Raw genomic sequence first — 16,973 nt, 5'->3', positions numbered from 1 at the left:
ACTTGTTATTGGTGTTTACCTGATATTATCAATTGATGTTACTGAATTTTATTGAATTTTATTGATTTTAATACTTGTTAAAATCAAGTTGTGGTTTTGATTGTTTTATTCTCTTATTAATAAATTCAACACCACAGATATTGGTGGGATTGACTCAAAAACATATTAATGAAGAGATTCCTATCTTTCCTTTTCCTTTGCTTATTGTGCTTTCATGGCCAGTGATCTTCATTGGTTTATCACTTTTTTAGAGTTAATGCATTTAGCATTATTTTTATTAGTTTTTTCCTGTAATTGGCTGTCGCCATCTTTTTGTTTTCGTTGGCTGATGGTGTGGACAAGGCACAGTAAAACTCAAAGATTTTTATGTCTTTCTCTAAGTAGTGTTGCTGGAGGGTCTTTCTTGCTGTTGAATGTGTGGTCAGGGAGCACATTTAAGATGTGATATCGGGTGGAGAATCGAGTTACAAAATGGCGCTGCTGCTGTCATGATCTGTCTGTCTGTTCTGATGACATTCATTACATGCATGCTAATGGCTACATCAGTATTGCATCCGATATGATTCAACCCCAAATGTTCATATTATTGTTACAGCCAGACAGGAAGGGTTAATAGGTTCCCCTCTTGTCAACCTCCTTGGGGAGCCATAACAAGACTTTATGATTTTTATTTAGCACCAGGCTATATCTCTCTCCAATAGAAATGTAGCATCCAGTGATGACTGTATTGGAAAGCAACAATTTACAAGGTCTTCTTCAGTGAAAAGTCTGCAGTTTGCTGTAAGTGTTACTGTACAATAGTAACAGAGAGGAAGCCAGTCAGCCAACTGAGTTGGTGCAAGATAAACTTTTAAAAATAAACTCAACAAAACAAATTTTCAAGTACAGGACCATTTGCTGTCCTGGTCCTCCAACCGTAGCTTTGGTTTTATTGTAGTGGTTGGAAGCTCAAATCAATCATGCAATGACTTTGGATCATGTGTCCCTGGAATGTTTTGGAAGAATACAGTTCTTTCATCTCAGACTACAAAATCCAGGAAACAAGGTAAATTGACAAAAATGTAGAAATTTTGCCAGTAAGGTCTTGAAAAACTAAATATTGCAGCTAAAAACGTTTAAAACAAATCTCTGTGAAAAAATGATATCACTGTGGTAAAGGCTATTGGACCACACGTTATGAGCTAAGTATATACTGAGTCTCTCTGGAATATTACAAAGGTCACTGTGCCCCATCTCTCACTGACTTCGATGACACAGCCTCAGAGTTTTTTTAATCTCAAATGTCTGTCATTTGCAAGCATTTTGCAAGCTGTTGCCTACTTTCCCATGTAACTGATGCACTCTCACTATGTTTTGCTTCACATTGACTAGGAAGTATGTAAATACAAAGAGCTTAAATTAAGTGCCTCAGTACTGATTAAATCATGATATTCTAGATGTCACCAAAGCACAGGAAATGAAATATAACGCTCTCTGGAGAGACACTGACTGTGAATACTTAATTAATCCAGCGTGTTATGTGCTCCCTGGGGAGTTTTGATGGGCGACAAACATGAAAAAATAATAATTTGGAGATGCCGGTGTTGGACTGGGGTGTACAAAGTTAAAAATCACACAACACCAGGTTATAGTCCAAGAGGTTTAATTGGAAACACACTAGCTTTCGGAGTGACGCTCCTTCATCAGGTGGTTGTGCATGTTGAACTGGAAGTGGACACTCTGTTTGATCCCTAATCGTGCAACCAGATTCTTATGAAGGCACCCCTGATGGTGTCTCCAGTGATTTGCAAATTACTGGAGAAACCATCAGGGGTGCCTTCACAAGACTCTGGTTGCACGATTAGGAATCAAACAGAGTGTCCACTTCCACTTCAACATGCACAACATTGAGTCACTAATCCACCTAAAGCCAGTTCCGCTGGGCAGACTCATTCTTATGTCTGACATTAAACTCCTGGAGCAACTGTGTAAGAAATTTACAAGGATGTTGCCAGGACTCAAAGGTCTGAGTTATAGAGAGGTTGGACAAGTGAAGCCTTTTTTCTTTAGAGTGTAAGAGATTGAGGGGCGATCTTACAGAAGTGTATAAGATCATGAGAGACATGGATAGGGTGAACGCACTCAGTCTTTTTCCCAAGGTTGGGGAAATTGAGGACGAGAGGACATCAGTTTAAGGTTAGAGGGGAAAGAATAAAAGGGAACCAGAGGGCAACTATTTTACACAGAGGGTAGTATGCGTATGGAATCCTGAAAAAGGTTTTTGCCTGAAATGTCCACTCTCTTCCTCCTTGGATGCTGCCTGACCTGTCGTGCTTTTTCTAGCTCCACATTTTATCAATGCATATGGAATGAGCTGACAGCGGAAGTGGTTGAGGCAGCTACATTAATAACATTTAAAAGGCATTTGGACAAGTACATGGCTAGGAAAGGATTAGAAGCATGTGGGCCAAATGCAGCGGAATGGGGTTAGCGTGGATGGACATTTTGGTCGGCCTGGCCAGTTTGGGCTGAAGACCTTTCTCTGTGCGGCAGGACTCTAAAACTCTAACTACTCCATGCGGAACTTGGTCACAGTATTCGAATCTCAGGAGGACAGTGGAGATGTCTTGTGGATGTCTTCAAAGCATCAGTGAAGAGGTTAAACATCCCCTAATGACTTATGCGAGTCTCTGACCTGGTCAAAATGGAACAGGTTCATTCAGGAAGGTACAGAACATATTTGGAGGCTTCATCAGGAATGAGCAGAGGCCAAGCTGAGAAATTGAGAGAGCACACAAGCTTTTTGCAATGTGTCTAACCAATCCTTCAGGGACCAGCTGCTCCACATGGGACAGGACCTGCAGGTTGCACATTGAATTGAATTTGAATTTGAATTATTCATTGTCACCTGCATTTTACAGTGAATAATGCATAAAATACTGTGAAAAGCTTCAACCGTTGTCAAAACCCAGCACCATTTTGAATAGTTTAAGAATAAAATGAAATAACTGAGAAAGAGAGGTCCAACTTAGTTCCACCTTGAGTCCTGAGCCACTCACCAGCGAGAACTGCACTGCCCCCCTTCCTCCAGCATCTTGCTGCCATCTGCACTGGACCCACCATCACAGGAATCGGCTCTCTCCAGGTGCCATCTCTTTGCTGCTGGGGCCACCTCAGTGACACTGCCACTGAGACCTGTGCTGAACACACACTCGCCTGCAACCAGGGGTCCCTGGCTCCATTCGTGCCTCAATGACTCTAGAAGCCGCCACTCCGGACAAGCCACACTGCCATCGTTGCAGCTCCTGCCTTGCCAACACCATAAGTCCCTGCTCTGGGCACTCAACACTGCTGCCAGTACAACTCCAATCTCTCCAATACCAGAGGTCCCCACTCTGGGTACATCACGCTGCTGCCAGTGCAGCTCCCACCTCGCCAACACCAGAGGTCCCCGCTCTGGGCACACTATACTGCCAGTACAGCTCCCACCTCACCAACACCAGAGGTCCCCGCTCTGGGCACACCATACTGCCAGCACAGCCCCCACGTTGCCAACACCAGAGGTTCCCACTCTGGGCAAACCATACTGCTAGGTAAAAACAATGACTACAGATGCTGGAAACCAGATTCTAGATTAGACTGGTGCTGGAAAAGCACAGCAGTTCAGGCAGCATCTGAGGAACTGGAAAATCAACCATACTGCTGTCAGTGCAGCTCCCACCTCGCCAACACCAGGAGTCCCCGCTACGGGCCTAATGCAACCAGAACCATTAGGTTCTGAGATGGACGATAAATGAATTGAATTGGAGTTAACCCTGATTCTGAAGAGGTAAAGAAGAAAATCCAACAATATTGAGTTGCCATTTATGTTCCCTTCTTTTGAGCACCTCCAAGGCTGCCACTCCAATGTAGACCTGAAGAAGTGCGATTGGAAGGACTGACTGCTGGATGAAACATTTAAGCTACTGTCCTTTTAGGTGGCTAAAAAGCCCCTTTGGTAATATTAAATATTTTGATAATAGCAGACAGGTATCCCCCTTGGTCAACATATATCTCCCAACCAACATCACTAAAACAGATTATCTGCTGATTCCTGTTTTATTATTTCTGAGAGATTATATCTTCTACAATACAAAAAAAAGTTACTACACTTCAAGATATGCTTAATTTGCTGTAAAGTGCATTGGAATTCCCTGAAGTTGCGTCAGGCATTGTATAAACGCGAGATATTTTTATTTTGAAGGGCACTGATATTTGCAAAGTGCTTGGAAAATCCGTGAGTGTTATCATCGGGTAAGTCTGGAGTCAGGTTCTCAAGGCTGAATATCCTGTTCTCTCTCTTTCCGTCTGGATTCATATCTGAAGAATGTTTACATTTGAAAGATGGGCAAGATATAAGATGGCAACTGGTTTTGATAAAACTGTGCCTCAAGTTTGGTTAGAAAATTCAAGTAAGAAGAAATTTATTTGGCTTAATATTCTTCCAGTGAGTGGAAACAAAGGCCAATATCTTTGTAATGGCTTATACTACAAAGAAATGCAAATGCTGGAAATCTGAAACAAAAGCAGGAATTGCTGAAGAAACTCTGCAGATTTGTAGCAACTGTGGAGAGAAAACATTTTATTTGGGCAAATTATTATTTGGACATTTCATATTAATAAGTTGAAGCAGTAAAATGTTAGTCTGATTAGTTTGAGAGTGAATAGAACAGTTGTTTGTTCCAATAGTGCTCTCTGAGTGTTTTAGTAAACGGAGTCATAGAGTCACACATCATGGAAACAGACCATTCCGTCCAACTCATCCATGCTAACCAAACTAAACTAGTCTCATTTGCCTGTTTTTGGCCCCTCTTCCTCTAAACTTTTCCTATTCATGTACCTGTCCAAATATCTTTTAAATGTTGTAACTATACCTGCAATTACCAGTCCTCTGGCTTTTCATTCACATTGGAACCACTCTCTGTGTGAAAATGTTGCCCCTCAGGTTCCTTTTTAAATCTTTCCCCTCACACCATAAAACTATGCTCTCTAGGGAAAAGACTTTTACTATTTATCTCATCTATGCCCCTCGTGATTTTATTAACCTCTATCAGTCACCACTCAACCTTAAGCTCCAGGGTAAAATGTCCAGCTTATCCAGTCTCTCTCTATAATTCAAACCCTGCAGCCCTGGTAACAATGTTGAAAATCTTTTCTCCTGCACCCTTTCCAATTTAATAATATCCTTCCTGTAGTAGGGTGACCAGAACTGTACTTAGTATTCCAAAAATGGCCTCATCAATGTCCTTTACAATCACAACATGACGCTGCAACTCCCATACTCAATGCTCTGACTAATAAGGCAAGTGTGTCAAACTTTGGACCATGTTAAATTGCCCATAGTGTCTGGGACACTAACTGCAGTTGAGAATTCCCTGTCCACAATCACAAAAAAAACAGGAATTAAAATTTTGAGGGCTGAGGATAGGGTTGGCATTGCCAGGAACAGCCTTTTTAGGGAAGTGAGAACAGAGAGGGAAACTGACAGCAGTACTTTGCAGAGAGCAGAAGCATATTGAGGAGGAAGGAAAATAAAAGCCAGCATTGACTGACTGGGGGAGGAGGGACATTGCCAGTATTAATTGAAGGGAGCATGAGAAGGAGAGTATTAACTTAACTGAGGGCAGAAAAGAAAGTGGAGTGGGAGTGAAAATAAGGGTGAGAGCCAAAATTAACTGTGTGTCAGAGTTATCTGAAGTGTGAAATTGGTGTCAACTGACCATTCGAAGAAACACCCACGTTTTCCTGCTGGCGATACATCAGAAAGCATTTGCCAAGGCTAGATTGTTTTTAATCCCATTTAAGGTGCTGTTTATACTGTGAAAGCCACTAGTGAAGATTTGCGTGCAGTCATATAATTGTTGTGTTTGATGTCCCACTCTTTCCACTGGAGATTTACAATGGTATGCAACATCATGCAACCCATAATTGAGACTAAATCTTTCTGAAAGCTAGCAGATCTGTGGTTCCAGAAGTATCCTGTTCAGCTTCAGCCCTGAGGTACAGCATCTGCCTTCAACTGGACGATACCTGGGCATCCTACAATTCCCCACACTAACTCATCACTGGTGTCCCTGACTCCCATCATCTGCTCTTGCTCATTTTGCTGTGTGAGTCACCAGTGGAAAACTCAACTAACTGCCTCCCTGTCCCACCAAAATGTGAATAGCTGAACAAATGCACAGTGTTCAGGAGTCCTGTGACAGTGCACCTTTGGAAGGTTGACCTTCTCCTGAGGAGTTGTCATTACCCAGCTAGTTCATCTCATGGGGGCTGCTTGAGGTCCTGTGGGAGGTAAAGACATGAATGAGTGCTCTCAAGGTAGCAATGTTTAAAAGATCATTATGCACATTATCATATTTCTGTTAATTCAGACATTAATTCACTACATGTGAACGATTCATGTGATCTAGCTATCTGCGGATACTTCATTATCACCAGGAAGCTAGGACACTTGCCACATCCTCTGTTTGATTCTACTGATGTTCAGTACCAGCTTTTACACAGTATGGAGATGGCTGGAGGATCACCTCCAATTGTCTATCTCTCTCATATTCTCTAGTGAGGAGCAAAAGAAGATATAGACCGATGAGTGAGATGAATGGCATGCGTTGAACAGATGGGTAGAGAGCATTTGTTGAGGGTGGCTGCAAAACAGAAGCATGACATAATAATTAGGGTGTAAGTGGAGGATGAACAGGTCGAGAAATGAGTTGGTGCCCTGATTTAAGAGGGATAGATGTAACTGGGTGCCAATTTTGTGTAGGAAGTGATGTTGCTGTTGAGATGGCAAAGATGACACACAGATCAGAATGTGGATGAATGTTCCATTGTGCTAATCACTCCTGCCCAACTTATGTCAATGAGCTGTCTTCAGCTTTTAATCCATGGAACAGGCACCATCCTCTTGCGTTCACCACACAGCTATGTCTCCCAGGTTCCAGTTGGAGGCTTCTTCCACATGTTGGTACAGAAGAATATGTAACTCCAAGTACGTAAGCATGTACAGCAGCCAACAGTACTTTGAGGAGGTGTCACCAAAACATGAGAAAGCCTTTGAACAGCTGCACTCCGTTTTACACATCCATTCTATTGTGCTCCCAAATCCAATACATTAAATGTTCAGGAGTATTCCTTTAAAAATTGGGTTGAAATTGGGTCTGCCATCTTTCCCACTGCTTTAATTGCCCGAGAAATTTCCAAACGTGAGAGGGTAATAATTTTACATGCTGCCGAGTTTAGAAAGGCAAATAACAGCTATATCTGTTTCTGGGTTTCCAGTATGGGTCTGGAATTTTCTTATTGCCATCTCATCACACAGCTAAACTCCTGGCTTGTGTGTTTATGAATAGATGATAATTGCTAGTGTTTAGTTATAAGGAATAGCATACTCATGTGAATTGGGAAATGTGATTTTTTGTTGTAAGTTATGATCAGTCTGGCATGTGATTCCTGAAATATCACTGCCAATGACAATAGATGGCTTTGTTTAATTTTGATTTCCTGGTTATTCCTACAAATCCAGTCACATCACATAAGCAGTTTAAGTGCAGGTCAAGTTCCTTAACAAGCTTACTTTGTTAGAACATTACAAATGCTATCATTACCAACCATCAAGTAAGCAAATGTAGCCATTTTTCTTTGGTCCAGTTTGTCTATGACTGACACTTCCTTTTAAATTTGAAAAGTCAAATATTAAAAACCTAAATCTGATTTCTGAGATGAAAATGAATGTTCTACCAAAATTGACAAGTAGATTGAAAGAAAGAAACTGTCGCTTAGAAATTTCTGAAAGAGATAAAAATCAGTTTGAAATTTCAAAGAAGATGTTTATATTGTTCTGGCCAATCACAATGATAAGAAAGCTGAAAATGTGTTGCTAGAAAAGTGCAGCAGGTCAGGCAGCATCCAAGGAGCAGGAGAATCGACGTTTCGGGCATGAGCCCTTCTTCAGGAATGCAGAGCTGAAAATGTGTTGCTGGAAAAACGCAGCAGGTCAGGCAGCATCCAAGGAGCAGGAGAATCGACGTTTCGGGCATGAGCCCTTCTTCAGGAAAGAACATTACTTGAAGAAGGGCTCATGCCCGAAACGTCGATTCTCCTGCTCCTTGGATGCTGCCTGACCTGCTGCACTTTTCCAGCAACACATTTTCAGCTCTGATCTCCAGCATCTGCAGACCTCACTTTTTCCACAATGATAAGAAATTCAAACAAAGAACAAAATGTGTTTTCAAAAATGATTTACCTAAGTTTTTAAAGATTTGATCTTTTTATCATTTTCCACTCATGGAATGAGATAATAAAATTTGTATCATAAAAGTGTAACGACAAAATTATTTGCTGTCGTCATACAATTTGAGTTAATATTTTCAAACTTAAAATAAGATCTGAAGTATGGAATCTTGGTTCAGTGATCGAAGATGATCTAGATGCTGTGAAAGCAATTAACAGGCTTGCTTTTTCAGCTTCATTTTTCTGGGCACATTACTGCATGTTTATCTAGATCTTGAGGATAAGATAAAAATTTCTCAGATGTGTGTGAAGTTTAGATTTGATCCGTGAAAGTGGTCAAATACAGGAAAGTTGAAATAATACCGAATAAAAGGGTAGAAAGAAAACCAAAAACATGAAAATCATTGGCCTTAAAATTTACTTCAGTCATGGTCTCTCTATTTATGTTCGAATTGTGCCAATCTTGATACCCTTGATCATTGGTCCTGCTGGGATCTGTGGGGTCACAGGGAGTGCATCCATATTTTTGTACGTTAGGCAGTTTAGCTACCTAACACGGACGCTGGATGTAAGATGATTGCCTACTCTGTGGGTGGCATGGTGTCTTAGTGGTTAGTACTGCTGTCTCACAGTGACTTGGACCTGGGTTCAATTCCAGCATCGGGCGACTGTCTGTGGATTTTTGAGAAGATTTGAGGTTCAGGTTGTAAGTTTTGCTCATTGAGCTGGAAGGTTTGTTTTTAGACATTTCGTCACTATGCTAGATAACATCATCAGTGAGCCTCCGATGAAGCGCTGGTGTTCTGTTCCACTTGCTATTCATGTGTCTTGGGCTGTTGAGGTAGGTGACATAAGCTCTGGTTGTTTTTCTCAGAGATTGGTGAATTTGGTCCAAATTGATATGTTTATTGATGGAGTTCTGGTTTGAATGCTAGGCCTCTAGGAATTCCCACATATGTCTCTGCTTAGCCTGTCTGAGGATGGATGTGTTCTCCCAGTCAAAATGGTATCCAACTTCACCTGTATGTCAGGATGCTAGTGAGAGTGGATCATGTCTTTTGGTGGATAGTTGGTGTTCATGTATTCTGGTGGCTAGTTTTCTGCCTGTCGGTCCACTGTAGTGTTTGTTACAGTCCTTGCAGAGTATTTTGTAAATGACATGCGTTTCGATGTGTGGTAGTGTTGTTTAAGAATTGGCGGACTGTGTTTATCGGGTCAAGATTAGAGTGGTGCTGGAAAAGCACAGCAGGTCGGGCAGCATCTGAGGAGCAGGAAAATCGATGTTTCAGGCATCATAGTTGAGAGTTCAATAGGTGGATGAAGGTGGGGGTAATGTTGATAGGTCGGAGAGGAGGGTGGAGCCGATAGGTGAGAAGGATGACTGACAGGTCATGAGGACGGTGCTGAGCTGGAAGTTTGGAACTGGGTGGAGGGGAAATGAGGAAACTGGTGAAATCCACAAACCTACCAACAAACTGAAACAGCTACTGATGAACCTAAAGGACCCTATACCAAAAACCAGCAAAGCTAATGTCATTTCCAAAATACCCTGCAAGGACTGTAACAAACACTACATCAGACAGACAACAGAAAACTAGCCACCAGGATACATGAGCACCAACTATCCACCAAAAGACATGACCCACTCTCACTAGCGTCCTGATATACAGGTGAAGTTGGATACCACTTTGACTGGGAAAACACATCCATCCTCAGACAGGCTAAGCAGAGACATGCGTGGGAATTCTGAGAGACCTGGCATTCAAACTGGAACTCCATCAATAAAGACATCGATTTGGACCCCATTTACCAACCTCACCCACCTTAACAGACCAAGACACATAAATAGCAAGCAGGACAGAACACCAGTGCTTCACCGGAGGCTCAATGATGATGTTACCTAACATGGTGATGAAACGTCTGAAAACAAACTTACCACCTCAGCAAGCAAAATTACAACCTGTCTGTGTGGCATTTGCACATTCTCTCTGTGTCTGCGTGGTTTTCCTCCTACAGTCCAAAGATGCGTGGGTTAGGTGAATTGACCACATTAAACTTCCCATAGTGTCCAGAATTGTGCAGGCTATATTGATTAGCCATGAGAAACGCAGTTACTGAAATGTGGTTGGGTCGGCTCTTCGGAGGATTGGCTTGTTTCTACACTGTAGGATTCTTTCTCCTGGTAAAGGTCCTTTTGCAGAATGCTACTACCCTGTCAGTCTTTTTATGGCATTCATTCCCTGAGCATTGAGGCTCATGTGTAGCATTAAAATAATTTTGGGGTCAGGTCAATGCTTTGTGGCCCATGTATGCTCCTGTGAAAGTTAATATTGCTGAATATCTCTATATATCACCCCTGAATACCAGACTGGGTCATCTAAAAACTTGAGAAAGAAAGAAAGAAAGCCATTCATAGCATCAGAAAATCACAAGTGCTTTTCAGCTAATAAAGTATTTTTTGAGTTATAATCTCTGTTGTACTGTAAATAAAAAGCTATTTTTATAGCAGTAAGTTCCAAGAAACAGCAGTATGATATTATCAGTAAGAGTGCGTTTTGGTTTAAGACCGGCTTTGAAATTAGGAGCAGACGGAGCCACTCCACCCATCCAGCCTATTCCGTCCTTCAATATTATCATGGCTAATCTGATGAATCCATACTCCTGTCTACTCCCAATAACCTTTCACCCCCTTGCTGATCAAGAATCCATGAACCTCTGCCTAAAACATATTCAAAGACTGCTTTCACCATCTTTTGAGGGAGAGAGTTGCAAAGATGCTGGCCCTCAGTAGTTCAATGTTATAATAACTCATTTTCAAAGACTTTGCAAGGAAAAGTGGTCAGAATATTCTTTGGAATGACCATTGGATTGATTATTTTAGAATCACTTTATCTAAGCTTGGCAAAACGTCATGTTTCAGTGGTCAGCTGCGAGTATTTTACAACCTTTGATATATTATTCAATTTCACGAAGCTTTTGTCCAATTTCCTTTAACCTAACTGGAACCCTTTACCTCACCTGCTTCTCTTTGCTCTCACCTATTTGAAGTTAAGGCAGGAATATTTGGAAGCAATGTGACCTTGTTTACTGCACCATGAGACCTCCTCTGATTGGATAATTCCCCAGTCTGGATATTTTGCAGACAACACAAGTGAGATCAAAAGTTTTAAGTTACCTTTACTTGAACTTTATTTGCTATTTTATTGCAGCAAAAGCTGTTTGTTTAGAAACTCACAGGAAACTAAGCTTTCATGCTGGATTTGCAAAAGCATTGCTTATAGATATTTCTATTTTCCAAAGATTCCTCTTTTTTGAAATAAGATTGTTAAGCATAGTGCATTTGGCACAATCTTGGTGATGGTGCTGCTCTAATTGGTGTGGTTTTCATGTAGGAGCACTTAAATGAAGGAACAATTATTTATGTTTTTCAAAAACTGATTAAATTGACTGCAGCAAATTCCTGGCCTCCTGTGTGGGGAGTGTTGTTTCCATATTACAATAATTAAGCACCTCATCTTTCAGAAGTACAAAAAAATGCATAATCTATCAAAAACAATTAAGTTGTTATCATAATTGTCACAAAACGTAATTCAGGTGTACTTCATACCTTCATAATTTCAGAAATGTGTAACTGACATATTCTGTCTTTTATACATTTTGTTTTGTGAGTCAAACAGGCTGAGCAATGCAAGGATTAATATTTATATTTTAAGATTCCCATTGACCTGTGTGGGAAATACTCATTTACCATCCATCCCATGATTTGGTCTGATAGCTGTTACTCATCCCATTTCCTCTGTAGACTCACAAATTCAGAATCGCACTGAGCCTAGTCCAAATGCTGGAGAGAACAAAACAGGAAATTTGGTTGTCAGTTGGTGAAAATGCTGCTGTGCATAATTGCATCATCGTTAAATGAGTAAATTTAATTTTAAAAAAGTTAGTGACAGTTAACCTTCTCTTCAGGGTCAAACTGAAAAATAAGGTCAATAGTTGCAGCTGCCACATTCAAAATAACGCAACAGAAAAAGATTATTTACCCGTGTTTGAAAGTATACATGACATTTAACAGTAACACTGGTGAACACCCAGTCATTGGTGTCAACCACATTGCCAGTATGTTTCATTCCTGTTAAATCTCACTGTCACAGATCTGTTGTCCTTTCCTGAATCTCTGTCAAAAGTTGCAGTCTGATGGCTGCCTTGAAGTCTTGTATTGCTTCTTGATTACAAAAAAGCTAAATATAATTTCCTGGCCATTGAGTTCTGGTGTCTAAAAAATTCAAATTTGCGTCGTAGTCTTGAGATCACATTTTGTAGTCCCATCCATTTTCACACAAGATCACAAACTCACTGGCTTTTTCTCAGTCTTGATTCACCATAGAACAAAAGTCCATTAACCTGTACTGAATCCAACCACATCTTTGGGTGTCCCAAAGTGCTTCACAGGAAACGGAGTGACTCCTGAAGTGTGGTCACTGTTAAAACACAGCTGAGTAGTAATAACAAAGTAACAAAAGCAAAATATTGCAGATGCTGAAAACTTGAAAAAAAGGGAAATCATGGAAATTCTCCAAACATCTGACTTTTGTCGGCAGATAAATAAAATTAATCTTTTAGGTCAGTAGGAGCACTCATCAGAACTGGCAAAAACTGGAAAATAGGCCACAATACAGACTGTCAAGGCCTGTACTACAAATATTCACACCCACCTGTGTCTGTGTACACCCCTTTGTGGACGGGGAAAAGTTTTACCTTTGTCTCAAGTAAAAACCTAAGTTAATTTAAAGAGGTTTGGTGAAAAATGCTGGAAGAACAGGTAAGTTGCAACTATCAGATCATTGGAAAATTCTTTCAATATGATATGAAATACCTGCATGCATTCCATTAATATATTTGCTCAGAAGTATAAACATAGAATGCAACTATTTGTTCCACACAACCATGTTGATGATAATCATTCACACAAACAATGAGATCTGATCACAATTCCGTGCCAGCTCCCATCTCTTTGAACAAGTTTATTTGACATCCTTAAAATCTGCAGGACTGATGTGTTTTGGAAATTGCACACACAAAGCTATTCTTGAGACCATTCATGTTGGTCTTGAAGTCATATTTCCATGCTGATGATACATTTGGTTGCTATACCAATCAATGAATCTTAATTGCAATTGTAGAAAATTGTTGAGTTCTGTGCGATTGGAAAGCATGTAAATCATGGATTTATCACCTTCAAGGGGGAGTAAGGTTGGCTTTTGGCAGTAATGCAAAACCTATGCTAACCCATCTTATGTTTCTATCAATAGGGGATTCCATGGCTTTTACAAAAACCATCATTGAGAAGGTATTAATGGATGGCCAAATCAATATCGCACATTTCACACCATTAGCAAAAGTCAAAACCAGCTACATATAATTCATGTTTCTGATATTATGTCATAAAGTACTTCCTGCTCTACAACTCGAGCACTTCAGTTATCTTAGGTGCATTAGCTCAAATCAAAGGATCCTGACAGTGCAGAAAGAGGCCATTTGGCCTATTGGGTCGGCGCCAGCACTCCAAAAAGCATGCCACCCAGACTCAGCCCTCTAACTCTGCAACCCTACAGTTACCATGGCTAATCCACTTAGTCTGCCCATCCCTGGACACTACATGGCAATTTAGCACAGCCAATCCACCTAACACCCACATCCTTGGGCTGTGGGAGCAAATCAGAGCACCTGACAGAAACTCACACAGACACAGAGAGAATGTGCAAACTCCACGCAGACAATCGCCTGAGAGTGGAATTGATTTTTTTCTATATTCATTCATGGGATGAGGGCCTCACTGGCTGGTCAGCACTTATTGCCCATCCCTAATTGAGAGTCAGTCACACCGATGTGGGTCTGGAGTCATATGTAGGCCAGACCAGGTAAGGATGACAGATTTCCTTCCCTAAAGGGCATTAGTGAGCCAGATGGGGTTTTCCCCAACAATAGATGGGGTTTTCCGCAACAATTGGCAATCGATTTATAGTAGTCATTAGATACTGAATTCCAGATTTTTGTTGAATTCAAATTACAACATCTACCATGGCAGGATTCAAACCAGGACATTATCACATATCTGGATTAATAGTCCAGCGATAATACCACTAGGCCATTTTCACCCCTGAGTTGCTGGTACTAATCACTGAGCCACCATGCCCCCACTAGTTGACCTCATACTCACAGATCTACCCTTTGCAGATATTTCTGTCAATGACAGTGTTGTTAGAATTGAACATTACATAAACCTGTGGTGATGAAGTCCTGTCTTTACATTGAGGATACTCATGAGGCACTACCACTCAGCTAAACAGGATAGATTTTAAACAGATCTAACAACTCATAACTCACCATCCTTTAGGCAGTAGAGATCATCAGCAGCAACAGAATTGAAATTAACCACGATCTGTAATCTCACTTCCTGACATATCACCCACTCTTCCATTACTAATAAACCATGAGATTAACCATAGTTCAATGAAGACTTTAGGAAGGCATGCCAGGAGCAGCACCAAGCATACCTAAGAATACTTCACCATGGGGAAGTTAGAACACAGGACCACTTGCACCAATACTCTGGAGACAACATGCTAGAACAAAGCAAACCAACAACCAATGGATCAGATCTAATTTCTGTCACATTCGTTCATGAATGATGGTGGACAATTAGATCATTCACTGGAAGATGAGGCTTCGTAAATATCACCATCCACAATGATGAGGGAAAACCCGATACATCAGTGCAAAGGCCAAAGTTGAAGCGTTTGCGTCCATCTTCATTGTGAAGTACTGAGGAGATACTCCATCTCAACCTCCTTCAGAGATCACCAGCATCCAGAGGTCATTGGATGGGTTAGTGAGTTTGTGGATGATACTAAGATTGGTGGAGTTGTAGATAGTGCTGAAGGATGTTGCAGGTTACAGAGGGACATAGATAAGCTGCAGAGTTGGGCTGAGCAGTGACAAATGGAGTTTAATGTGGCAAAGTGTGAGGTGATTCAATTTGAAAGGAGCAACAGGAATACAGAGTACTGAGCTAATGGTAAGGTTCTTGGTAGTGTAGATGAACAGAGAGATCTCGGTGTCCATGTACATAGATCTCTGAAAAATGTCACCCAGGTTGATAGGGTTGTTAAGAAGACGTATGGTGTGTTAGCTTTTATTGGTAGAAGGACTGAGTTTCGGAGCCATGAGAATATGTTGCAGTTGTACAAAACTTTGGAGCAGCCATACTTGGAGTATTGTGTACAGATCTGGTTGCCGCATTATAGGAAGAATGTGGATGCATTGGAAAAGGTGCAGAGGAGATTTACCAGGGTGTTGCTTGGTATGGAGGGAAGGTCTTATGAGAAAAGGCTGAAGGACTTGAGGCTGTTTTCTTTGGAGAGATAAAGGTTGAGAGGTGACTTAATAGAGACATACAAGATGATCAGAGCATTAGATAGGATGGACAATGAGAGGCATTTTCCTCAGAGGGTGATGGCTAGCACGAGGGGACATAGCTTTAAATTGAGGGATAATAGAAATAGGACAGATGTCAGAGGTAGTTTCTTTACTCAGGGAGTAGTAAGGGCGGGGTGCACTGCCTGCAACAGTAGTAGACTCAGTAACTTGAAGGGCATTTAAATGGTCATTGGATAAATATATGGATCATAATGGAATAATATAGGCTTGATGGGCTTCAGATTGGTTCCACAGGTTGGCGCAACATCGAGGGCCAAAGGTGCTAGAGTTCTGAAAATGACCTTGAAACGTTGACTCTGTTTCTCTTTTCACAGGTACCTGACATGCTGAGTCTCTCCAGCACTTTCTATGTTTATTACTATCAAATAAATTCATTCCTTGTGATGTCAAGAAATGGCTGAAGATTCTGAACACTGCAAAAGCTTTGGGCTTGGACAACATTCCAGTAACAGCACTTAAAGCATGTGCTCCAGAACTAGCCACCCAAGCTGTTCCAGTATAGCTTCAATGCTAACATCTACCTGGCACTGGGAAAATTTGACCAGTTACTCCCTGTTGACAAAAAAACAAGACAGGTCCACCCCAAGAAATTATCACCCCCAGTGTATTTTTGATTGTCAGTGAACTAATGGGATGTATAATCTACAATGCCAGAAAGTGACATTTATAAGTAATAACCTGCTCACTGATGCTGATTTTAGGTTCTATATTTCTTATTTCAGCCCTGGTCAAACATGGACAAAAGCTAAAATTTCAAACTGACGGGAGAGTGATGGCATTTGTCATTAAGGCAACATTTGATTGAATATGGCATCAAGGAGCTCTCACAAAACTGAAGTCAATGAGAATCAAGGAGAAACACTCCACTGGTTGGAGTCATGCCCTTACATAAGGGACAGTTGTTTGTGGTTGTTAGAGGTCAGTGATCTCAGCTTCAGGACACCTCAGCAGGAATTCATCAGGGTTAGTGTCTCTGACCCAAACATCTTCAGCTACTTCATCAATGATCTTCCCTCCATCAGCAGATCAGAATTGGGAAAGTTCATGGATGATTGCACAATATTCAACATCTTTTATGACCTCTCAGATTATGAAGTAGTCCATGTCCCTATGCAGCAAGCCTTGGGCAATATACAGACTTGGGCTGAGAAGGGAAAAAATAACATTGTGGCACAGAAGTGCAAGCAAAGGAATCAACAAGGAATTCAATCATTTCCCCTTGACAT

The sequence above is a fragment of the Chiloscyllium plagiosum genome, unplaced genomic scaffold, assembly GCF_037043375.1.
Source record: "Chiloscyllium plagiosum isolate Xiang-an unplaced genomic scaffold, Cpla_swu_hap1 HiC_scaffold_2, whole genome shotgun sequence".
Classification (NCBI taxonomy): domain Eukaryota; kingdom Metazoa; phylum Chordata; class Chondrichthyes; order Orectolobiformes; family Hemiscylliidae; genus Chiloscyllium; species Chiloscyllium plagiosum.
The sequence above is the reverse complement of the archived record's forward strand: the minus strand, read 5'-3'. Positions refer to the sequence as shown.